Genomic DNA, 17,951 nt, shown 5'->3' on the forward strand with positions numbered 1-17,951 from the left:
AGGCAGGATCGCCATTTTCTGACTGAGGTAGAGGTAAGAGCCAGTGGCTGGATGCTTTACTTTTCAGACCTTCAGGTTGAACCCCAATCTCTCTCTCTCTCTCTCTCTCTCTCTCTCTCTCTCTCTCTCTCTCTCAGTTTTATTAATCATGCCTCAGGTTCTCACTGGGTTTCGTGGCTAGCAAGAATTTGTTTTGTAAACCAAGTGGAACTTGAACCCACAAAGATTCCCCCTGCTTCTGCCTCCAGAGTGCTAGGATTAAAAGTGTATGATACCACACCCAACTCATGACCTTATTCTTTATCAGCAAAATATTTTTACTGAAATGTAATTAAAATCTACATTTAAAATCCTTTCCTTGATACAATCTGATTTCTTGGGAATTTTTCACAGTGAATATGATTTTGACTATCGGCTTATTGCTTTATTGTGTTGGCATATTTTTTAATTTATCCCTAATTTTTGAAGAGTTATTATCATGAAAAGATGATGGCTTTTCCTAAAAGGCTTCTTCTTTTGCACACAATTAGATGATTAGATTACTTTTATTCTTCATCCAGTTTTTAACATATAGCATTCAGTGATTTTCCGATTCTGCACCAGTGCTGCATCCTTGGGGTAAATTCTCTGAGCATGATGAAGAAATTTTTTATTTGGCTTGTCTATTATCTTCTACCCCTCTTATTTCTAAGATTCACCAGAGAGCAACCAGTTCCACCATTTTGTTCAAATTAGAGCTTTCATTAAAATGTTAAAGACTGACTAATGTGGAATTTGATCAGGCCAATCACCTGGAAAGTTTCCAGGTGACAGAGACACATGTTGTGGGGGTCTCATATGAACCAAACCCAAAAAATACCATACTATCCAATGAGGCTTTGTTGTTATTAATGAAAAACTACAACTCCCATAATCCCAGAATGTTATCTCATCCTTGGGCAGGTTGGGTTTAAAGGCTATTTAGGTTATAACATCCCGAGGGGTTTTAAGCCCATATTTATAAAGGATATTGAAAAGTAATGTTGTTGTTGTTGTTGGTTGAAGTGTTGTTCTTTGTATTTACTAATAGGGTAATGCCTGCTTCATTAGCAGGGGTTTGGAATTTTATTTCTTACTTCCTCTTCAACTTTTTGGAAGAATTTGAGACAAAGTAATATTAATGCACTTAATATTTGTTTGTTCATCAGTGAAATCAGAAAGTCCTGAGTTCCTTTGAGTTGAGAATATTTTTTCTTTTGAAATTATAGTGTAATTACATCATTCTTCTTCCCTTTTCTCCCTCCAGATCCTTCCATGCCCTTCTTGCTCTCTTTCAGACTCTTGGCCACTTTTCTTTCATTCTTATCACATTCATATGTGCATATAAATGTTTATTTCTAAGTATATATAACCTGCTCAGTCTGTATGCTTACATGTATGAATGTTTTCAGGGCTGACCATTTGGTACTGGATAAACAGTTGGTAGTTTCTTCCCTGAACTTTCTCCCACTCGCAGCACCCATTTGCCTGTAGATTTTTGTGTAGGGCTGAGGCCTCATGGTCTTTCCTCATCCGTTTTGATGAGCCTATTGCTAATGTCCTTGTTCAGATCATGTTTGGGCAGTAACTTATGAGACACATCTCATGGCAAACTTTTTGATTCTCTGGCTTTTTTAATCATGCTGCCCCTTCTTCAGAAATTTTCCCTGAGCCTTAGGTGCAGGAGTGTTTTGTAGATGCATCCATCAGTTGGACCTGGACTCCTCAACTTTGTACTGTGGTTTCTGAAGTAGTGTATGTTCCCAAAAGGAGATTCCTTGATGAGGAGTGAAGACTACAGTTACCTGTGGATAGAAGGGCAGATGTTGAGATTGATATTTGGGATTGTGATGGTTTAGTAAAATAGTGTTTTACATTCTCCACCAGTATCTGTGACTTTACAAACACTGAGTAGTTGACTAAGTATCTACTATTTATTTATTTTATGTGTATGAGTCTTTTGCCTGGGTCTATGTATGTGTACCAAGTACATCCCTGGAGGCCCTGGATATCAGAAAATGGCATAGGCTTTACTGGAACCAGAGCTATGGATGATTATAAACCACCTTGTGGTTCTGGAAACTGAACACAGATCCTCTGAAAGTGTAACCAGTGCTGTTAACCGCTGAACCAGCTCTTCAGTCCATATTAAGAGACTTTTAATTACTGGCTTAATTTTTCTCTTTATGACTATAATTAGATTTATATTTCTAGAAAATTCTGTTTTGTACATTGATTTGTTGGTATGTGATACCTCTAGTGCCCTCACAATCCTTTGTATTTCTGAAGTATATATAATGTCTCTTCTTTCATTTCTGATTTCATTATCTAAATCTTTCCTTTTTCTACTCTGTCAACTTGTATAAATTTGTACAAATCAAAACTCTTAGGGCATTGATTAGATTTCTGTTATTTTTATAGTCTCTACACAATTTACTTCTGCTCTTATCATTGCTTTGTCCTCTTTTATGATACCTTTGAGCTTAGTGTTATCTTCTTTCCTAATTCTTTGAGATGTGAAGCCAGGTGTTTATTTGACAATTTTCTCTACACTTCATTTGACATTCAGTGTTACCATCTTCCCTTTCAGAATTTCTTTACAATCTGTCTCAAGACTACTTGGTAAATTCTAGGCATACTAAAGAGAGGGTAGACTTCATCCCCCAAGTAGTATGATTCTTTATGATGCTTAGCAAGAAAATCCAATTTTGCTAAGTATGTGCATATATAATATATGAATATACACATATAATATTATTGTCAGTTGTTATCTTAATGTTTGTCAAATTCTCAAAATGTACTACTGTTATATTGTTCTGTAACCAAAATTTGACATTTGCAATTTAATCAGCAGTACATGTTTAGCTCTGATAATATATTTCCTGGTTACTATATCAGTAGACACACTTAAAATCTCTAAAAGTATCCACATGTGGAAGACTAAATTGAAAATGTATATTGGTGGGCTATAATCATACATTTAGATAACCCAAAACTTAATTATTTATTAACTTTATTTGACATGAAATATAGAAGGTAGCTCATTTTTCTTACTTGTATCCTTTTAGCTATCAGTTTTTAATAAATATATGTGCAGAATCATAGCTGTATGGGACTATATCACCATGAGATGTTTGGGTTATTTAAGCTCTGATTTTTCTCCCATAATGATTTCATTTCTGAGGTCTCAGAGAAGCATGTCCTCATTTACATCTCATTGCACATGGAACGTAAGAGATAATGGGATTTATGCTATAACCACCTTGCTTAATTTAAGAGAATTTCATGCACAGAACAAGAGGTGTATGCTTTGAATAAAACTAGAAGGAAGCATCAGCTATATTTGAAATGGCTTTTTGTTAGGTTGTTTATATATAATATTTTAAAGTCACAAAAAAATCAAATGTAAACAAACCTGTCTGTATGAAAATCATAACATAACTTGTAAGTTTAATAAGAATAGTGAATTAAATTGGAATAGAAGTGAGTTAACTGGATATTAAATTTCATCCACTGAAGGTGCATGTTTACTTACAGCAATGCAAAGAAGACTGTTGGATTGACATGCTGGACTCACACAGAACATGAAACATAAAATTAAAGGCTACATACTCTTTAGCAAGAATCTTTATTTTTTTTAACTCACCTGGAATTATAAAAATAACTATGAGCCAGGCAGTGGTGGCACACGCCTTTAATCAAGCACTTGGGGGAGTGAGGCAGGCAGGCCTCTGTGAGTTCAAGGCCAGCCTGGTCTACAAAAACTAGTTCCATGACAGGCACCAAAACTATAGAGAAACCCTGTCTCAGAAAACAAAAAATCAAAAGACAAAAAAAAAAAAAAAAAAAAAACAAGAAAAATTATATAAAAATTAAGATTATACATGCATAGGCAGACTTTCTCTCCTGCCAACCAGTTCCCAAATAACCATACAGAGATTTATATTAATTATAAATGTTCTGCCAATGGCTCAGGCCTGTTACAAGCTAATATTACATTTTAAATTACCATATTTCTTCCCTACACTCTGGCAATATGGCTCAGAACTTCTCCTTAGTCAGGCAAATTCGTCTCCGCTTCCTCTCCATCTCCTCATGACTCTTGAGACTCCTTCTTTTTCTTCATGCTTTCATTTTCTTGCCAATCCTGCCTAACTTCTACCTGTCTAACTATTGACCAGTCAGCTTCTTTATTAAACTAATCACAGTGGCATACATCCACACAGTGTAAAGGAATAGTCCACACACAAAGTGTCAGTGAAAATCAAAAGAGAAACTTTTGCATTTCACCTATTGTCATTGAAAATGTATTCTCAGTAGATGCTCAGGTCCATTTACCTTTGTTCCTATTTTTTGGTTCCATTCTTGACCCATACCTGCTCTGACCTCTTTAAAGGCATTCTGTCATCAACACACTGAATGCTGCTGCCCCTTCTGTACATCCTTCCCACGTTTGATGGCTGCTAACATTTATTGAATGTCTAATTACTAGTCTTATTGAATGTCTAATACATCTAGTTTTCAATATTGAATCTAATACTATTTATAAAGCATGATTCTGATATGTAAATGACTTCTTTTAAAAGAGAAGATAATTCAGTGTCTAATAATCCATCTATAGTAGTAGTTAACCAAGAAAACTATCTTCATCACTGTAAAACACACTTAAACAACTCATCATCAACATGCAAATGTGTTTCGATTTCACCGGGAAAGAACAGAGGAGAGGGAGAGCTTCAGAATTTTCCTTGTATCTAACAACACACTGTGCTTGCTTTTAGCACTGGAATGGATGGTGAATTCAAAATAGAATATTTAGTTAAAAGAGTTAGATTAGCACATGGGAAGCAAAAAGAGAAGAAACTAGTGCAGATAGAACAGAGTATCCTATTATTGTACTACGAAGTCTAGATTGGTCAAAAAGTGGACCAGAAGAATGTCTTAAAGAGCAGTGTTGCTGACAATCTGCACAGTATACAGAAGTAGCAATCTAAGAAGATGCCTTTCAATTTGGTAGAGAAACATGCTACAGACAGCCTGACCCAATACAGCAATGCTGGGTGACTTCAATACTTCACTCTGATCAGTAGAGAGGTCATCCAGTCAAAAACTAAATAGAGAAACTCCGAAACTAAATGACATCATAAATCAAATGGATCTAACAGTCAACTATAGAACATTTCATTTGAACAATAAAGAATGTACTTTCTTCTCTACAACCTATGAAACTTTCTCCAAAATTGGCCAAACAGTAGGACACAAAGCAGTCTAAACAAATTTATTAAAATTGAAATAGTATCCTGCATATTATCAGACCACAAAGGAATAAAGCTACATATCAACAAAAATAAGAATGACAGAAAGTACACAGACTCGTGGGAAACCAAAAGGCCTACTGTTGTATATAATTTAGTCAAAGGAGAAACCAAGAAAGAAATTAGAAAATTCCTCGAGCATTGAATAAAAGTAAAATCACAGCACACCAAAGCCCCTGAGGTACAATGAAATGTTCTCTCTTTGGGTTTACAGCACTATGTGCCAACATGAAAAACTGGAGAGAGCTCATACTAGTAAATTAAATGTTGTACCCAAAGTCCTTGGAAAAATAAAAACAAACAGCAAATGAATATTCAGGTAGAGACTATAAAAGTTAGGGCTGTAGATTTTTTTTTTAGAGTTAGGTGTTGCAGGTTTGCCCCTGACCAGCCAGATTCACTTTGGCATACTACCTATTGTTGTCTTTGTTCATCTCATGCTCAGGCAGTCATATTAGCAAAACTATAAGCATAGGTTTTCATATTCCTGGGAGACACCATCTTACAGCAACCACTCTGACCCTCTAAACTTTTACAGTCTTTCTGCCCCCTCTTCTTCAATATTCCCTGAGCTTTAGGTACTTAGGTTGTTTTGTAGATTTGTTCATTGAGACTGGATTCCCCAACTCTGCATTTTGAGTGGAGGAAACTAGGAAATGGTGAGAGTCAGTATAATTGTCTTCCCCAGAGAAGAGCACATTAATAAGCTACCCAATACTGAATGATCTACCCTTGAAACATATACACAAATAGCATTATATAGACTGAGGAGGTTATATTTAAAAATATATACATATATGCATGCAACAACAATTAATGAAAAAAGAGGCCATGAATTTGAAAGCAAACAAGGAGGGGGTATGTGAGATTTGGAGGACAAAACAGGAAGAGAGCGATGATGTTGTTACAATATAAAATCAAAAATAAAAGAATTACAAAATCAAAAGAGACGATAAAAATTAGAGTTGAAATCAATGAGATAGAAACAAAAATCACAAGAAAACTCAATGAAATGAAAAGTTGGTTCCATGAAAAGATTAACAAGATTGACAAATATTTACCCAAATTAACCAAAAAGGAGATAGAATCCAAATTAATTAAAGCAATCATGAAAAGGAAACAGTACAGCAGATATCGAAGGCATTCAGAGACGTATGGAGAGATATTTTTAAATTGCACACTAAAGTTCTAAAAGAAAGATATGAATTTCTAGATAATTATGACCTACTAAACGAAGTAAATAATTTAAATAATTCCACAAAAAAAACTAATGAAATAATGAAACAGAAGTAATAACAAAAATATCCCAACTAAAAGTATCCCAGGACCAGATGGTTCTGTTGCAGAACCATATCTGATCCCAATGGAAGAATTAAAACAAATTTTTAGGATATTTTTTTTTGTTTGCAAGACACAAGCTGATGGTGAAAGTCAATGTACCAGATGATAATATTGACATCAAATCTTCTTTGCAATAGAATAAATCCACAAAATTTAGCAAGGTAAAATCTAATAAGGAATAATGTCAACTCTAATTATCAAAGAAGCTATTGGTATGATCTCAGCCTTGTGTAACTGTGAACATTGTACATGGTAGCTGTAGGTCCTTGCTGACATACTAAACTCTATGGAACTGATTTTCCTTTAACAGACTATTTGTAAGATTAAGGAAACAAGCACTTCTCTTATTTCCTGAAATATCATTAATCTGTGATTTCTGTGTTCTCAAGCAAATAGATTTTTTACATAAATATTTTCATATCAAAACATAGAGAATATAATATGAGTTTCACTGAAACATTACAGGTCAGTCTTAAATATGGGAATCTTTGTGTGATTTTTTTGTTTGTGTTTTTAAACAGGGTTTCTCTGTGTAGCTCTGGCTGTCCTGGAACTCACTCTGTAGAGCACATTGGCCTTGAACTCAGAGATCCACCTGCTTCTGCCTCAAGAGTGCTGGTGTGTGCCACCACTTCCTGGTTTCTTTGTATGATTTTTACATTTAGAAAAAAATACAATTTATAATCAACATACATAAGAATAGAAAAATAAAGCTTGGTGATATTTACTGGTAGATACTAGAAAAGTGGAATCTTACCTTCCACCACTTTTTTCCTTGACAAACATTATTTGCAGACGTGAAAGAACCAGGAATTTCGAATTTTTACCAGAACTTTCTGAAATTATATATGTGTGTGTGTGTTAGAATCTAAAAGACTAATTAGAACTTACAAAAGTCCACAAACAACAGTACCAGTATCCCTCTCTCTAGTGTGCGTTAAACCAAAAAAAAAAAAAAAAAAATACAATAAGAAAATACATAGTTCTCTCATCATCTTGGGAATTCATGTGCCTAAAGGAAGGGAACTAGATTAAATTACTTGAAAAATTCTTTATTTTCTATCATCTAACTTCTATAACTACTGTGAAATCTAAAAGGAATGAGCTCTCCTTAGAGAAACAACGTATTTTTCACCCTGCATCCAACATACTCACATTTGTGTTTTCTACGCCAAACTAGGGTAGTATCTTTTCTATGTTCAAACGTCCATAGTATTATTGGGTTTTGTGTATTTACAACAGTTTTCTTTTATTTTAATCATCCATAAGCTATCATTTAGAAATGTATCTTGTTGGTGTGATAATTTTAAGCTTAATTTTATTATTTTTAATTCAGTGTATGTATGTTTGTCTCTACATGTTTTTGTCTATGTGCAAATGGTACCTACAGAGAGAGGTCAGAATAGGTCACTGGAGATCTAGGCAGTTGTGGACCACTGCATATGAAGACCTGAACTAAAGTCATGTCCTTTCCTTGAGAAGTATATACTTTTAACCACTGAATATCTCGCCACTTTGCTGTTTCTGTAATTCTAAACATTTAAAAATATGACATTAATTTCTAATCTGCCATAAAAGAGAAAGTAAAAATTTGAACAATTGGTTCACGCTAAAATCTAATTATCGTAAAAATTAGATACTTGGTTTTGGAAAACCACAAGGAATTGTGTGTTCTGATTTCCTTGGGTACCAATTTGCTTTGGTCAAATGTGTATCAGGACTGAAAACTATATTATCTGAGTGCCATTTGAATGACAGCTGAAAAGAAGAGCTAGGCTCCCTTCCACTTAACATTCAGATAGCTCCCTGTTATTTGTCTTAGATTCTTATCGTGACCTCATCACATATTGATATTTTCCTGCAGTGTTCCACACTTGTCAAACACTAACATGTATTTCCCTGGTGCCGAATCCTTCTTGTATTTTCAATATAATCTTTGTTCAGACAGGAAGAAATATAATTTAATCATGTCTGAGGTGAAACGGCTTATCCCAGGTAGCTCACCATCATTCAAGTAAAGACACTACCCTATCAAATATGCAGTAACTGACAATAGTTTTTTTCTAAAATGAAAGAAAGAAAAGAGAAAGATCTGGGATCTTCTCAGATGGGGTCATCAGTAACTAAAAAGCTTAAAATGAATATGCCCTATTGGATATAATTTTTCCCTTACTCATTTTAATTTTGTACTACACAAAGTACAATATGAAAATAAGACTTTGTAGGGATTTTTGTTTGTTTTTGTTTGTTTGTTTTGATGGATGCATTTGAAAATCCAGGACTCTTACAGTGGAAATTCTGGAGACAGGTTATTTACTGTGTCTTCCAAAGTTCAAAACTATGCCTACGCTCACTAACTGGTGCCAGGTCTACTGACCTTTTGTTAAGTTCAGATAAACCCGTAAATGCATTCCTGAAAGAGTGCTACACTTGAAATTGACAGTAGAATATAATACAGCTGCAGTAATACTTCTAAAAGGTTTTACATGGAGGTTCAGGAGGGACATGGAGGGGGATGGTTAGGGGTACAGACTTTATTAGAACATCTGTTAACTCCATTGCAGACAGATAAACCACAGCACAGTGGAGACTGATGAGAGGTCAGGGCTAAGCCCCCAGAGAAAATACCAGGGCAAAACCTCTGAAGAGAGGAGAAAGAACCCAGGTGGCATAAATTGGAAATGTCTTCTTACATTTTTGTGAGGATGTGGGTACATCACAATATAAGCCTACAGGGAGGCTCTGATCCCTAGAGAAGGGATGGGGAGGCTGTGTGGCCTACCACCCCCTTCCATGTAAACTCATTTGTCCAGGTGAGAGATCCTGGCACCCCAGTAACTCAAATGCGTCTCAAAAGGATGCCTCTTAGTGCCATGAGAAAGGCCTGCAAGTTAGGAGGTGTGAGCCGCAGGATTACATTTTTATATTCCAGACTTTGGTTTACATAAGGATAAAGAAATAGAAAAGGAATTTTACAGGACAGGGAAGTAGATTAGGAGACCCAAGGGATAATAAATGACAACTCAGCTAATACCTTCAGAGCTCAGAATTGACGCCATAGACTAGGATGGGGCTTCATTGCCTGGAACAAGTATCAGGTGCTGAAATCTTCGAGCATAGGAAGATGCCACTGAGTCTAAGTAGCATACTTGGCAGTGTTCTGGATAGCCTGATTTAGTACGGGGACTAAAAAGGGAGCTACCAATGGACACAAGCATCAAAAGAGATATTAAAAATGTAAACAAATGGCTAAGTCAGGAAGTCTGTGAAGGACTTTGAATATCTTTTGAGTTGGAGATGAGTAGGCAGTAAGTACTAGAAAAGTCATGGATGGAATTGATAATAAAGGACTGCTCATAAGATGATTTTTTTTTTTTTTAACTTTCTGCATCAGAGGAGGTTATGGAGAAAGCGAAGAATAAAGATCGAATCTTATAGGGTTGCTGCATACCTACTAAACAGTAGTACCATTAAGTAGTTTTTGAAAGAATAAGGCAATAGCCCAACACTCTGATGTGCAACATTTTAGCACCCCATTCTGGGATAAGTCCATTGTCAAGGCTGTAAGAATGCAAGTGCAACCCCTTGCAGCTCCAGTCCAGATGTTGCTTCTTTTTGAAGCATCTGTTTATAAATACATAGCAGCTCATGTCCCAGCACAGATAAGAGTATATCCTAGAGTCAGAGCAAGCTGGGACTTCAGGAAGGCAGATCTTCAGGAAAGAGAAACAGGTAGCAAAGCTACAGAGGAAGAAATTTCTGGATTATATTATCCATCAACCATATTATAATCCAGATGTAATTAATTAATTTCTGTTCTCTGTACCTAGTGTAACATTGATGAAACTGAGATATTATGACTAATATTTAAACAATTTAAATACAGCATGGGTGGAAGGAGGGAGATAACAACAGTTGAAGTGTTTAATTTAAATTAGGACAGTAATTTTAAAGACATTCTCAGCTTGTCCATGCACTGTTGCTGCACCTTCAAACACTTAGGCTGGCTGAGTGAGTATGATGAGTCTCTGAGCTTGGAGAATTTCTTGGCAGGCACCATATTTATGTGTGGGATTAATGCTGGCTTTTCAGAAACGTTAACAGGAAATAGCCTGAGCCAAAGTTTCAGAATTTGTATTATTTACTGATGAACAAGAGAGACCCAGATAAGCAAGTTATTTACAGAAATTCATTTCTTGTTCTGGGCGACAAGTACGCTGAGGCAACATTTCAAATGTGATATCAAAGCCCTTAGGTAGATGTTTGATAATTTTGTATATGTTTGATAATTTCAAGTGTGATATCAAGGCCCTTGTAATATCAAGGTAGATGTTTGATAATTTTAGCTTTCATTCTACAGCAAGGCCCTTTCAGGAAAGTAAAATATCCAGTCTTTGGCTTTACCACCGGGAGCACATCTGTTCTGTCATCATAAAGTCTCAAAGCATCTGATGCAGAGCGAGGCCAGTGCCTCCATTCCAAGCGCTCCTCTTTATGAAATAACACTAGTATTTCTTACTAGGAGCTTTGGGATTTACAGGTATTCTCGCCTTATTTATTTGTGCAGAAATTAACTGCTAACTTGTCTATTGCAGTGAATCTGCCTCTTTTTAGACAGAGACTTTGAAGCAATTAGAGTTCTTGGGAGCTCTGGGTCTCTGCCTTCCAGCCCAGGAGAATAGCCACCAGCTGTGAGAAGAATGGACTCCCGCAGAGAGTATAGATTGTGGAAGATTCTATTTCCACTCACAGAGAGACCTACAATCACCTACTTCCCCTTCGTCCTCCCCCTTCTCTGGTTTTTTTCCCTCTTCAAGTTTGCAGGACTAACCTTTACAAAAGGACACGAATCACCATTTCCACAATGATTCACACTCACAGCAGGGATTTTGTAAAATCTGAAGTCAGCTAAGATCCCTGGCCTTACAATAGATGATAATATTCTTCCTGTTCACTCTGAAACTCGAGATCAGAGATTGTATAATGAGGTGGAAAATGTGGGCAAACGTCACTCTTTTTCTCAATTTTTTATTAGTGCATGTTTTAATTTTCTAAAATAGAATTTACTTATAAATTGGTAACACGGAATTTAAAGTAGGCTATCCCAAAAGAAAAAAAAAATGTCTTGAATCCTGTCTTCTCAATTCAAAAAAAAAAAAAGTTGCCATTCTTGTATAGACATTCATGCATCTTTCCAATTGCTACTGTTGCCACAATCCTGAGAAAAATGCAATTTCTATTCCTCTATATTCTAGACTTTAAACAAGTCCATAAGTTCACATTTATGTTTTTTTCCTTTCTATATTGTTTTCATAGAGAAATAAATGAAAACAACAATATTTTATTGATAAAGCCTATTTCATCTATGGCAACTGGGTAATTTCGCTTTCCAAACTTGCATAATGAAAGTAGTAGAAAAGCTTTTTAGCATAAATAAATTTTCAACAGCAAAATGCACATTCTCCCACTTATGTGTCATTAGTTAAAAGATAAAAACAGCACTGAAACAAACACAACCCTCTTTTTCCTCCCTTATTTTGAAACTTTTAACATATAGATAAAACACGCATAGTATTTCTGATATTTATTGATAATATGGAAACAAGAACACCCTCCCATCAGTGCTCATGTGCGTAGTAGGCTAGCAGAATGAAAAGGATGTTAAACATTCATAGAACTGTGAACTTCCTTTGCTCTCACCTTTCTACAGAGTTAAACATCCTGGATTTTATTATTTTTTCTGTAAGTTATATATGATGTGCATACTGTTAGTGTCTTGTTTCATTACACTAGGATTTAGTTTTAAACAACTTGGGAGCCAGGCGGTGGTGGTGCATGCCTTTAATCCCAGCACTCGGGAGGCAGAGGCAGGTGGATCTCTGGGAGTTCGAGACCAGCCTGGTCTACAAGAGCTAGTTCCAGGACAGGCTCCAAAACCACAGAGAAACCCTGTCTCGAAAAACAAAACAAACAAACAAACAAACAAACAAAATAAATAAATAAATAAATAAATAAATAAATAAATAAATAAATAACTTGGGAAGCAGCTTAGATGTTAAACACATACATAACTTATACATAACTATGATCAGCTGAGGTCAGATGCCTGCATTCGACTCCCAAGCCAGAAATGGACTGGTGCACAGCACAAAGCCCAACACTGTGTGATGTGAGTACTGTGTGATAAGGATCACTGGGGTTAACTGACTGCCAGACTCTCAGATAAACCCAAGTTCAGGTTCAGGGAAAGATTCTGCCTCAAAGCAGTAGATGGAGAAGAGTCAAGGAAGACCCTGATACCTCCCCTGGCTTTTGCATACAGAGACACAGCGGCATGCATGTAAACCACAAACACCCACTGTCACACAGAGAAAAATAGCTAGAAAATCAACATTGAAAGAGTTTAATTCTTTTTTTTTTTAAAGATTTATTTATTTATTATGTACACAGTGTTCAGCCTCCATGCCTGCAGGCCAGAAGAGGGCACCAGATCTCATTACAGATGGTTGTGAGCCACCATGTGGTTGCTGGGAATTGAACTCAGGACCTCTGGAAGAACAGCTAGTGCTCTTAACCTCTGAGCCATCTCTCCAGTCCAAGAGTTTAATTCTTAAAACAAAATACAGTCAGCATGAATACTGGTTTGTTTCTCTCTGCCTTATTTTTTCTATCGATTTCTTCCCTCCATCTTTTCCTTAGTGTCAACTATAGTGATAATGCAGAGACAGTATCTCCATCTAAAACATTTTGTTAACTCCTGTTTTATGATTTTAGGGAAGTAAAATCATTTTCCTGTTGTTTCAATAATTATATATCAATGGTGAGGCAGAAAAATGAGGTATTTATGTAAATCTTAAACTGACTGGAACCATTAGGAAATTTTATTATAAATATCTAATACTTTATCATCTAATACTTATCATCTAATATCCATCTGTGTCTATCACTAAGGTTAGTTTCAGTCCATTTTTATTTTCTTTTTTGAAATTGAACCAATACTGCCTTTTAAATTATTGGTTAAAATAATGAGAAACTTGCTACATAATTCATAATGAATGGTTACAGCCACCTAAATTTTCTAGGTTGCCAATCTTCACGATTACATCTCAATCATTGTATTAAGTCTTTTTGCTTGATGTATTCATTCTGTGAGGGTTCTATTGTGTGTATGTTCACGTACGTTTTTAATTTAATGAATATAAGATACCATTCTCCAGAGGAACTGGTATTAGAACTGAACAGAGCAAAAACAGTTTCATCAGATAACAGGGTAGCTTCCTTGGAAGGAGCCATGGAGATATGAAAGTGAGAGTGTTTCCATTCAGAAGAAAAAGGCACATTCAGTTAGGTATGGTAAACTATTATGGGAGCCTAGGAAATCACGTGCCGCATTAGAAATACAAGACAAAACTGTAGACGCCTGAAATAAGGTCATGGAATGCGCAGCATAATGTGTTGACAGTGTGAGGTCTATTATCCTGACGAAGATAAGGAATCCATTTAAATAAAGAGGCAGAAGAATCAAATCATTATTGTAATTTTACTTGTGTTTAATGTTTAAGGGCTTCTGTATCAGAAGTTTCAGTATCTGTCATTCCTGAAGCATGTGGTGTGTGTCCTTCCCTCCCTACAGTTTGTTCTCATCTTAACCTCAATACTTCTCCTTCAGATCGCATCCTGAGTCCTTCTTTCTAGTCCCTGGGGTCCCTTCACTGGTTGATCAGAAAGTCACCTCTTTACACACAAATAGAGCTGTATGCCTAATAGGATTCACAGTGGTCTATTTAGCTTCTTAAGTCTCCCCTTCAAGTGCACAGTGTTATACCCCAGCTCATGTGATGTCGGTACAGAAGACTGAATATGTTGATTCATCCTCACGTGATGAAAAATATGCATTGTAATTGAGTCTGTCTAGAAAATGTCCTTTCTCTCGTGAGTTGTTTACATTGTTTTAAAAGATGGGCAAGAAAAGAAAAAAAAAACGGGAAAGGAAACAGAGGAGAGAAGACAAAATGAAAGGAAAGAAAGAGAAGAAAGGACAGGGAAGGCAAAAGAGAGACTTGGAATTAGAAAGATGTTCCTTTTCTGATGTAAAATAAGGGGATATTTCTACATAATTCACTAATACAACTTCAAAAAAATCTCTTTTTAATCTTATTTATTGTGTTTTCCAAAGTATTGAAAAAAGTCATGCAAAATCCGTGTGCATAAATATTACTGCATGTAAAATGAATACGATAGTTTTTATTGTTTTACAGAGAAAAGGCAAATATTTTGGAGTACATAAAAAGGATGATAATTTGGATATAAATCCCCATTTGAAACAGTAGGAATATAAATCATTTTTAACATAAAGTGATATTTGAGACGTGCCGAAAGCCTGTGACTCTGAGTTTTAAATGCTGTTTAATTCTTTCTCCATGCTCCAACACATAAATCAGCCTATAAAGACTTCCTCCATTATAAACCGTTTGAGTTCATTACATGTTTTGCTTTTGACAGCATACTGGGTGGAATGTCAGTTGACTGTGCTGTCTGAGCTATTTTTAAATTACAAAATTTCTATCATTACTTTTCATTCCAGTGAACAAATTGGGTCATCAAATGCAGTGCTTGCTCGGTCAGTCAAGACTGTGGATTTCATTTGATTTTGTTGTGAACCAAAACACCTCAGATGTTTCTGGAAAGTTTTTCTGTTCTCCTTATTAGTGTTCTGAGTTTTAAGGTCTCTTAATTTTTACATTAATAGGTGTGCTTGTTGATATCCTGTTGTATTCAACATTGTCAGCTGCGAAAATTTTTACAAATGAACAGTCAATAGAATTAATATAACGTATAAATTTCGTATGTAAAAATTACCAAGAAAACCATGAAGAACTTACCCATTATTCCATATTTCCAGATGATTTAAAAGATGGAGGTGAGTTTAAAATAAATGAGAAACTCGAAGCCTTCAAACCAATCAGAACATTCTCTCAGATTTCTTTACCTTTTCAAGGAGCAAGGATGCTGTTCATTGTTCGCCAAGCGATAAGATGCTCCTCACTGTCCACAGCCATTGATCCTATAGATCTGTCTTCATTGAACTTCACACCTAACAGAACATTCAGTGTTCAATTACCTCCCTGTGAGAACATTAACTAAAGCCAGAGAGGCAACCAAGAGATTTAGAAGTAAGGGAAAGGTCATGTTCTTGTAAATGGAAAGTTCATGATAACTCCAGTCTCCTCTAACACCATGGAAATCACTCACTTACACCACTTAAAGATAAGGTTTCAAGCATGGGGTATTTCTTTGATTTATAGTTGTCATTTTTAACACAATGTAAAGTATTCAATAGCTCTTTTCAAAATATAAAATCTAAGTAACAGAATCTTGTTCCTTCTTGCAGCTGTTATTATTATAGCCACTTAAATTCTCTTTCACACACAGGTACACACTCAAATCAAATGTGAATAAAAGATGTGCTGTTGAAATTGCCATCCCCTTACAATTTCTTTTCAGAAGTCCATTCCGTAGTCCACTTAAACAATTTGCTGCAGCAATCAAATCTTCATGACAGTGCTTTCTTCACAGGTGATATATTGGACTCATACGCACATTTAAGGAATTATGGAATTTAGAAAAATAAAAAGGATATTTAAATACATCACATTGCTGCCAATTTGAGGCAGTTTATAGTCTATCTTTTACTGAACATTTCTTGAAAATTATATAAAATGAGTCTTGAATGTTTAGTCACTTGTCTTCACAGGTTTGAAAACTGTGATGGCTGGGCCTGGAGGTGCACACCTTTAATACTAGCCGGCACTCACTCAGGAGGCAGAATCAGGCAGAACTCTTAAGTGGAAGGACAGTCTGGTCTACAGAGGGAATTCCAGGACAACTAGGACCACAACAGAGAAAACCGTGTAAAATCCAGTCTCAAAAAACAAAACAACAAAACAAAGCTATGCATACATCTACTGAGTAGTAAGTCCAAAATCAAGTGTTCAACTCTACTTTATAAAATATGAGTAAACAGTAGCTTTTCTGTCCATCTTTGCAACATTCATGCACAGAAAACTATGCCCGTTTTAATCACATAGAGCTGGCATTGCTTGATACAGAAAACACTATCATAACCCTTCTCAAGATTTCAGGGGCTTCTAATTTAATCTTAGAATTAAGTGTAAATTCCAAACCTTGGGCTCCCAACTTTCTTGTCTACAGACATCAAGTTTTACTTTTAAATCTTCATTTTCTACACTCGGATCAGCTCACCTATACTTCCTGCAGTCTTCCAAACATGCCAAGGTAGTCTGCTCCCCGGAATTTTGTCACCTTGTTTGAAATATTTTCTTTCTTCTTTTTTAAAAATATTTATTTATTTATTATGTATACAATATTTGCATACATGTCTGTGTGTATGCCTGCAGGCCAGAAGAGGGCACCAGACCACATTACAGATGACTGTGAGCCACCATGTAGTTGCTGGGAATTGAACTCAGGACCTTTGGAAGAGCTGGCAATTCTCTTAACCTCTGAGCCATCTCTCCAGCCCAAATATTTTCTTCTGAAGAGTTTGTAAAGCTGATTTATTTTCATCTTCCAAAGTCACTCATATTGTTGAGTTGCCTGACATCTTCCCAGTCACTCAGCCCCTTTCTAAATTCACACCATTTAACACTCTGTGAAGCATGTATGTGTCCTTCATCTTTCAACCCTTCTTTCAGTTCATTACTCTACCTATATGCCATTACCATGTACCCCACAATGGTTCCATATTCCATATTCTTGTTGAGGTAAGAAATCTAAGGAGAACACTAATAACATGGAAATTGTTGAACCATTGAAGGAAACCATTCTGTACTCTTCCATGAAATCTTTGTGACCTTGAGAAGTAACCTCTAGGAAGTAACTGGGATTCTGCTGACTAACACAGTTGACATAACTTCATACGTTTTCAAATATCCTTAATGTTATCTATTCTTCTCCTAAGTATTATCCTTCTCCCCCCTCCCAATTAAAGCACCCCCATTTTTGTATCTCCCCTTTCATACAACCTGTATCTTGCTATGCCCCCTTCTAGAGCAACTATCTACCATTATCCACTTTTAATATCCTGACTTTTGTGGCTATTTCAGGTTACATTGTCAACACATATGAGAGAAAACACATATGTTTGTCTCTCTGAGTCTGGGTAACCTCACCCAATATAATGTTTTCTAGGTTTATCCACTTGCCTGAAAACTTCCTGATTTTCTTTTTCTTGACTGTTGAATAATATTCCATAGT

General features: G+C 35.8%; 1 protein-coding gene across 2 annotated transcripts in view; it reads left to right on the forward strand.

Moving 5' to 3' along the window:
- Ndst4 (N-deacetylase and N-sulfotransferase 4) overlaps window positions 1-17,951 on the forward strand; it is a 270,123-nt gene that overhangs the window by 160,065 nt on the left and 92,107 nt on the right. The gene's annotated exons all lie outside the window — the stretch shown is intronic.

Source organism: Chionomys nivalis, chromosome 18, assembly GCF_950005125.1.
Source record: "Chionomys nivalis chromosome 18, mChiNiv1.1, whole genome shotgun sequence".
NCBI lineage: Eukaryota > Metazoa > Chordata > Mammalia > Rodentia > Cricetidae > Chionomys > Chionomys nivalis.